The sequence below is a fragment of the Physeter macrocephalus genome, chromosome 8, assembly GCF_002837175.3.
Source record: "Physeter macrocephalus isolate SW-GA chromosome 8, ASM283717v5, whole genome shotgun sequence".
Taxonomy (NCBI): domain Eukaryota; kingdom Metazoa; phylum Chordata; class Mammalia; order Artiodactyla; family Physeteridae; genus Physeter; species Physeter macrocephalus.
In genome coordinates this window covers 67991346-68000053 of record NC_041221.1, presented here as the reverse complement: position 1 = coordinate 68000053, position 8708 = coordinate 67991346, and positions in this window count along the sequence as shown.

Here is an 8708-nt window from a genome sequence, read left to right as displayed (position 1 = left end):
TATCTATATATTTAAAAAAAAAAGGGGCTTCCCTGGTAGTGCAGTGGTTGAGAATCTGCCTTCCGATGCAGGGGACATGGGTTCATGCCCCGGTCCAGGAAGATCCCACATGCCGTGGAGCGGCTAAGCCCGTGAGCCATGGCCGCTGAGCCTGCGCGTCCGGAGCCTGTGCTCCGCAATGGGAGAAGCCACAACAGTGAGAGGCCCGTGTACCGCAAAAAAAACCAACAAAAAACAAAAAAAAAAAAAAGGAGGAAGAGAACAACCCAATCAATAAACAAATCTACCAATAATAATAAACTCTAAATACTAAACTATATAAACATAAAACCAGAAACAAATTAGATGCAGAAAGCAAACCCCAAGTCTACAGTTGCTCCCAAAGTCCACTGCCTCAATTTTGGGATGATTCATTGTCTGTTCAGGTATTCCACAGATGCAGGGTACATCAAGTTGATTGTGGAGATTTAATCCGCTGCTCCTGAGGCTGCTGGGAGACATTTCCCTTTCTCTTCTATGTTTGCACAGCTCCTGATGTTCAGCTTTGGATTGGCCCCACCTCTGCGTGTAGGTCACCTGAGGGCGTCTGTTCTTTGCCCAGACAGGACGGGGTTAAAGGAGCAGCTGATTCGGGGGCTCTGGCTCACTCAGGCTGGGGGGAGGGAGGGGCACGGAGTGCGGGTGGAGCCTGCAGTGGCAGAGGCCGGCGTGACGTTGCACCAGCCTGAGGCGCGCCGTGCGTTCTCCCGGGGAAGTTGTCCCTGGATCCCGGGACCCTGGCAGTGGTGGGCTGCACAGGCTCCGGGAGGGGCGGTGTGGATAGTGACCTGTGCTCGCACACAGGCTTCTTGGTGGCGGCAGCAGCGGCCTTAGCGTCTCATGCCTGTCTCTGGTGTCCGCGCTGATAGTCGCGGCTCGCGCCCATCTCTGGAGCTCCTTTAAGCGGCACTCTTAATCCCCTCTCCTTGCGCACCAGGAAACAAAGAAGCAAGAAAAAGTCTCTTGTTTCTTCAGCAGCTCCAGACTTTTTCCCGGACTCCCTCCTGGCTAGCCGTGGAGCACTAGGCCCCTTCAGGCTGTGTTCATGCAGCCAATCCCAGTCCTCTCCCTGGTATCCGACCTCCGAAGCCTGAGCCTCAGCTCCCAGCCCCCGCCCGCCCCGGAGGGTGAGCAGATGAGCCTCTCGGGCTGGTGAGTGCTGGTCGGCACCGGGCCTCTGTGCGGGAATCTCTCCGCTTTGCCCTGCGCACCCCTGTTGCTGTGCTCTCCTCCGTGGCTCCGAATGTTCCCCCCATCACCCCTTGTCTCCACCAGTGAAGGGGCCTCCTAGTGTGTGGAAACCTTTCCTCCTTCACAGCTCCCTCCCACTGGTGCAGGTCCCATCCCTATTCTTTTGTCTCTGTTTTTTCTTTTTTCTTTGGCCCTACCCAGGTACATGCAGAGTTTCTTGTATTTTGGGACGTCTGAGGTCTTCTGCCAGCATTCAGTAGGTGTTCTGTAGGAGTTGTTCCACACGTAGATGTATATCTGATGTATTTGTGGGGAGGAAGGTGATCTCTGCATCTTACTCCACCATTTTGAAGGTCTCTCCCGTTTACCTTTTAAAGGATGTGTTTGAAAAAAAATGGAAGAACCAGTCGATAAGCAAAGATAGAAGCTTTTTTAATAAAAAGATATAATTATAGAAAAAGGCATCAGAGGAGAGAAAAATGTAGTCCACCATGCAAACGAATGGAAACCTACTGATTTTTTTTGCAAATGGGAAGAGTCTGGACAATCTTTCCAAGAGTCCTTAATAGGAATTCCAGTGTTGCTGATCTCAGTTTAAAACTGAAAATAAAACCCATGTTGCTGATCTCAGTTTAAAACTGAAAATAAAATCCATGTTTAAGGTATCTAGGTCCTTAGAATAGGTTAATAAAATAATCTTTTGAATAAATAAAGGGTTACAAAATAACATTAGCTGGGTTTGTGGATTGAGGCATTTGAACTCTTGAGTTTTCAATCTAATTCCTGAAATTCTGCATCAGAGGGTAGTAAGGGACATTCAGAGTCTCCCACTAGGGAGGCCAGCTAAGAACCTGGCTTGTATTTTTTCTCAAAGGTTGGTTCTGGAAGAAGATTCTACAATTTCTTTCAATTACCTGTTCTAGCAACCAACAAACTTTGCAGTCAGGACACTGTTCTTTCTGCATATTCTAAATTTCTTCCTGGAGCAATTTAATTCCATTTCCTTAGTGCATATAGGAAATACATAGCATTTGATGCCAGACTTGAAGTAAGATGGATGAGTTAAAATAAAAACCGGCCTTTCAAAATGGTGGTGTAGCTAAGTCTTTTAAACTCGGACAGAAATGGGGAGAGAATTAGGTCAGGAGAGTGTGTCTTAACACCAAGGCATAGAAGATCTAGGGTTTTTCCTCTTTGAGGGAATTGGGGAATAAGAAGGTGCCTCAAGGTGCGTGTGACACAGAGGTTTTAACCTCAGACTAGATAGATTCCAGCCTCTTCTGTCTGGCTTGTTCTACCCTCTCTCTATTTCTGTGGTAGTTGGAAGGACGTATCTGATGTCTCTGTTCTGATCGTCTGGCAGGAGGAAAGAGTGTCTGACTTCCAGTTTGGCAGCAAATGCATCTGCAGTACCTCTGGCTTGTTCAAATTGCCAGTGCAGAGTCTATCACCAACTCTACTGATTTGCTGCATGATCATGGGTACATGAGGCCACTATTTTCTTTACTGTAACCCTTACATCCTTAAAGAGTCATATCAAGTCACCTGTCAGGTTTTTTCTTTCCAGGCAAAAATACTTTAGTTCCTGCATCCTTCCCTCAAAGATGTACACAAACATTTTTTAACTTTCAAAATAATTGAAACTAACTTCTATAACAAGGCTCTAACAGTAACTTGATTAAAGTAAAAGCCACTTTCTTATTCCTTCGTATTATATCTAACTAATACATTGAGGATCTAACTACTAATTTTAAAATTAAATGGCTGCTTTAATAATCTATGTTGACTTTGTAATCCAAATGACAGATAGGAAATCATTCTCACCTTATATGACAATATTTGTAAGAGAAAGTATGTAACAATAGACTTTTAGACCAGGCCTAAAAAAAGACATAAAATTGATAAGACAGAAATAAAGGTTGTTAACCAGAAATTTCAGAAGGAAAGGCCTTTGTTTTATTGCTTGACTATTTTTTGTGCATTAAAAGGAGCTAATGACTTCCTCCTTTTTATAAATCACATCTTTCTTGTTACTCTATAGTTATAATTGCAGTAAAAATTACTAAAATATTCTTAGGTAAATAGACTGAGAAGGACTCCACATCTGGAGGAAATGTCTGAATCTGGCACAGTCAAGGATATAGTGAGGAAGAAGAAACTAATATTGAATGATTGATAGATGATCCTTTAGTCATTACAAGACTAAAAGACAACAGAGCATTTCAGTTTTATACAGTAACTCAAAGCATCATCAACAAAACCTTATTGAAGGTCTGGTGTTTTTAGACTCTCAGAGCCATCCAAACATATATCTAAGAGAGCAAGTGCTAAGAGAGCAAGTTTTCTAGAGCAAAGACATATCTAAGAGAGCAAAACTCATGCCTGTCTGTGGGGGATTCTGGGAAGTTGGTAGTATTGGCTGATAGAGAAGAGGAAGAAGAAAGTCCAGACAGGATTGGAAACAGGAGAACTGATCCGTCATGGAGAACTATCTATTACATTGTGTCCAAAGAGATGGGAGAAAGTTAGTTTGATTAATATTAGCACAAGTAGTCATGGAGGTCCAACTTAGTGGAGGTGTTTGGGTGGTTCAGAAACATGACTGATGTACTTACTACATACTACCTGCTGGGGATGCAAAGACAAATAAGGCAAATCCCTGCCAAAGAGAAATTTACAATAACAGAAGTAGAAATGATAAGTAATATACAGGGTGGCAGAACCATCTGTGAATTAAGTCTGTTGTTAGTGAATCTCCCAACAAAGAGGGAACATGGGAGCAGGCTGATAAGAATTCAAAAAATTGAGGGGAGTCACAGAAAAGTGGGCTGAAATACAGAGCTGGACTCCATTCTCCAGAAGGAACCGGAGAGCTGAAGAAAAATCTGAAGAAGAAGGTCAGTGATATGGATGATGCCAACACTCTTGGGAACAGAGAAAGGCTGTCATTCATTGACCACATTGGTATATACACTCATCCACACCAGTCTGAATGAAATATATTGCCTGCCATATCAGTAAACAAAGGATGTTGCAGCCATCAAGCTATCACATTATAGCTGCCCCTATGGTGCACCCTGAGGAAACTCAGGATGAGAAATCACAGGATACTGGCCCCAGATAGCTGAGGGGCTATGATATACATATCAAAGGAGTGATTTCAGTGAGCCCAGGATCTTGCATCTTCTATACATAGAAAAATGATAAATTCCTTAACTTGAGATATCTTGTTTTCTCTAATTAACAGTAATGTTTAGATGTTCCAACTACCTGGTCTTTGTAGCAAAAACTCCTATATATCCTGGCTGCCCCCCCACCCCCACCCGCCTGCCTCTTTGGAGCGGTCTCTCAGAGTTATCTGAGATGCTGTGTCCTGGTCTTAACTCCTCAGTTTTGTCTGCCAAATAAAACATAACTCTCAACTTTTAGGTTGTGCTTTTTTTTTCCAGTTGACACCAGGTATCTGGCCTTTGCCAAAAAGACATATTTTAGAACTGGAGATTTCTGGTGCACTACCTGCCTTAGAGAGGAATGTCTCAGGAGTTGGGAGTAGAGCTGAGCTGGTTTGAGGTACACCCAGTGACTAATTTGACTACAGCTGGGGAAGGGGACTCACATTTTATTACTAAAAGAATAGTGGGACAGATTGCCTATAGAGGAGAGAGCCAGAACACTGCTGAATTTGTAAAGAAAGGTTTCAGGAAGAAATGAAATTAAGGTGGGTCTTGAAGAAAAGGGAAGTCGCCTTAGATAGGGAGAATAAACGGGGAAAGCATTCAAGTAGGGGAATCAGTATGAACAAAATACAAGAGGGGGTTCGAATGCACATAGTATGTATGGGGAATGATAAGTACATCAGTTTGGCTGGATCAGAGGGTTTGTATAAGCAAATAATAATCAAGTAGAGTGGAAAAGTGAGTTGGAGCCAAATTGTAATAGCCTTGAAATACCAGTCTAAGTATTTTGGACTGTATCCTAGTAGAGAAAATAGATTTTTTCATTTTGGAGAGGAAGTCTAGCAATATTTTGAGAAGGTTATAATCTGGTATCAGTGTATGGAGTGGATAAGGTAGAGGTTAGAATGAGAAAGATATTGCCATTAAGATACTAGAGCCTGGAATTCAGTAGTAGTGGTAGGAAAGGAAAGACGGAGTTGTGAAAGGCATTACAAAGGAAGACTTGATAGGAGGTGTTAAGAATGCCTCCAGAGTTTTATATTTAGGAGCCTGAATAATGATGAGACCATTGCCTGAAATATCAAAATCCAGAGGAGAAGCTGGTTTGGTGGGAAAATAATTAGCTTAGATTTAGATGTGTTAAATTGAGGTGATAATAATAAAAGTAATTATAAATGCCAGGTCTGAAATTCAGTAAAGAAATTAGGTTCAAGATGTATGTCTGAGAATCCTCCTGGTCGAAGTGAAAGTTTAAGCCCTAAGAATAAATGATCCTCTATGATAATATGTAGAACAGTGATTCTTCTCCCAGGCCATGTATTATAATCATTGTTGCAGTGGAGCTGTTGTTTCTGCCTGCCCCCTCTTCTGCTAAAAGAAGACCTCTGTTCATTGTAGGAGCTGCCTCTCTTCCTCTCCCTGTGATTCTGGTGGTGGGCCGGGGGGAGGCTAAAATTAGGGGGTCCCACTTCTCCATAATAAAGGAGGGCCTGCAACCCAGTATGGACAATCAGAGCATACATCTCCTAGATGTAGTGACTGGTCCAAACATAGGGACATGACTCAGTATCTTTTTAGTATTTAGCCTGTAGACCAAGGTAATGAGGAACTGAGTCTTTTCTCTGTAATCACTAACTATGAATGATGGGAACCAAAAGTTTCCTATATTCCTCTTTTCCACCACATAAAGAAAGCCTGCCTGACAATGAAGCCACTTCACAGGAAAACAGAGACAGGGTCCTAATGATATCATTTGAATCCCTAGAACCAGATGTTCCCGAATGTAGTCCTACCACATGTCTGCTAACATGGCCACTTCATTTATATGCTATCATACCACAGTGGGGGGAGGGGGGCACTGACAAAGGCTGCCTAATATTAATTGGCTAAGTCACCTTGTTTATTTGGGTGTTTCGATCTTTGTAATGAGAGAATAGTTCTGTATCTTGATTATAGTGGTAGTTACACAAAACTACTCATGTGATAAAATGACAGGTCTATACACACTCATTGTACCAATGTCAGTTTCCTGGTTTTGATATTGTACTATGGTTATTTAAGATGTAAATGAACTGGGGGAGACTGAGTGAAGGTAATCTTTTCAACTTCCTGTGAATCCATAATTATTTCAAAATAAAAATCTTTAAACATTGCTGTTTATGAGACATTTAAATATAAAGATACAGAAAGGTGAAAAGTTAAAGGATGAGAAAATATATTCCATGCAAATAATAACAAAAATTAAGTTAATAGATATGTTACTATCAGAAAAAATAAAGTTTAAAATTAGAGGCATTAATGTGAGATAATGAGGGTCACTCCTTGGTGGCAAAACTGTAATTTATTAGAAAACTATCTGATAGCATAACCTCAAAATATATAAAGCAAAAATTGACTTAAAAGGAGAAATAGACAAACCCACAATCATAATGGGAGGTTTTAACATACTTTTCTCAGTAATTAATAGATCAAACTGATAAAAAAATTCAGTAGTAATATAGATCCTTAGGACAATAAATTAATATATGCCCAGAATTGTACAACTACAAAATGTATACATTTAGGAAAATCAACTCCCTACTGGGTCATAAAGCAAGTTTCAACAATTTTCAAAGACTGAAAGCATTCAGACTTTATTCTTTGACTACAATGCAGTTAGGTTTGAAGTCACAAACAAGAGATAACTAGAAAATTCCATATGTTTGAAAATCGATAAAAACATATTTCTAATAGCTAATGTGTCAAATAACTCATAATGGAAATTTAAAATAATATTCACATTGGATGATGAAAGCACTATATATCAAAACTTGTTTGATTCACCTAAGTAGTATCTAGAGGGTGATTTAGGGCTTAATTGTTTATATAAGAACAGAAGAAGGACTAAACTAATGAGCTAAGTATTCAAGTCAAGATGTTGGAAAAGAATAGCAGAGAAGAAAACCTCAAAGAAAATATCAAGAAGAAAATAATAAAGGTAAGAATAGTAATTAATGAAGTGGTAAACAAACTGACAATAGTAAGTATCAACAGGACAAAATTTGGTTTTTTGAAGGATTAATACATTTCACAAACCTCTGGCAAACTTGAATAAAAGAGAAGGCATATATAAATAATATCAGTGATTTCAAAAAGAGGTTATTACTGCAGATGTTTCAGACATAAAGAAGACAGTAAGAGGCTATTAGGAACAACTTTATGCCAACACACTCCAAAATTAGATGACATAGAAAAATTCTTAGAAAAACTTATGTTAAGAAATTAAGATAAAATTCTCTTCACAAAGGAAAAAATACAAGCCCCAGATGGCTTTACAGGCAAGTTTTATCAAACATTTAAGCAAAAAAATAATCCCAGTCTTAAGGAAATCATTCTGGAATATAGCTAAGGAGGGAATGTTACTGACAACTTATGATACTACCATAATTTTGACAAGGATAGTACGAGAAAGGAAAATTATAGATCAATCTCACTCATTAACATATATGGAAAACCCTAAACAAAACAGTAGCTATCAAAATCTATGTATGAAAATGCTAGTATATTATTGCCAAGTTGGGTTTGTTCCTTCCACAAAAGGCTGATTTAATATAAGAAAACCAATATATGTAATTTTTCATATTATTAGCTTAAAGTAGAAAAATTATATCATGATTTTAGCTGATAAAACTATTTCATAAAATTTGACAGATATTCAACATAACAGTCCACAAGCATTCTAAGAAATAGAAGGAAAATTACTGAAACCCTGAAAACATTCCGTTTAAGATTAGAAAAGCTACAAGGTACCTGCCATCACTATTCGCATTCAACACAGAATTAGAGACCCCAGCCAGAATGGTAATGTAAGAAAAAATCAAAGATATAAGGGTTGGAAAGGAATTGTTCTGTCTGTGAAGAAAACCTAAAATAATCTACAAATAAATTATTGTAATTAAAAGAAGTAAAATATACTCATAGTTAAAAAACTAGATGACATAAAAGAAAAAAATCTTATCTATAATCTTAACACTCAGAAAAGATCAAATGTAACATGTTGATTTACTTTCCTGTAATTTTTTCTCCGTGTATTTTTTTAATTTTTATTTTTTTACATACCTAACATTTTATCATACATATGCAGTTTTGTAGCCTTGCTTTACATTTTAGCCTTGCTTTTTTAAAAAAATTATTTAAAAAATGAGTTTGTTGACAATATTCTCTTGTTATGGATACTAATAATGTTTAGGGAGTTTCCAAATGTTTCTATTATAAATAGCCTTGTTGTAAAGAGCTTTGTCTTCATGTCACAGTATGTCCTTG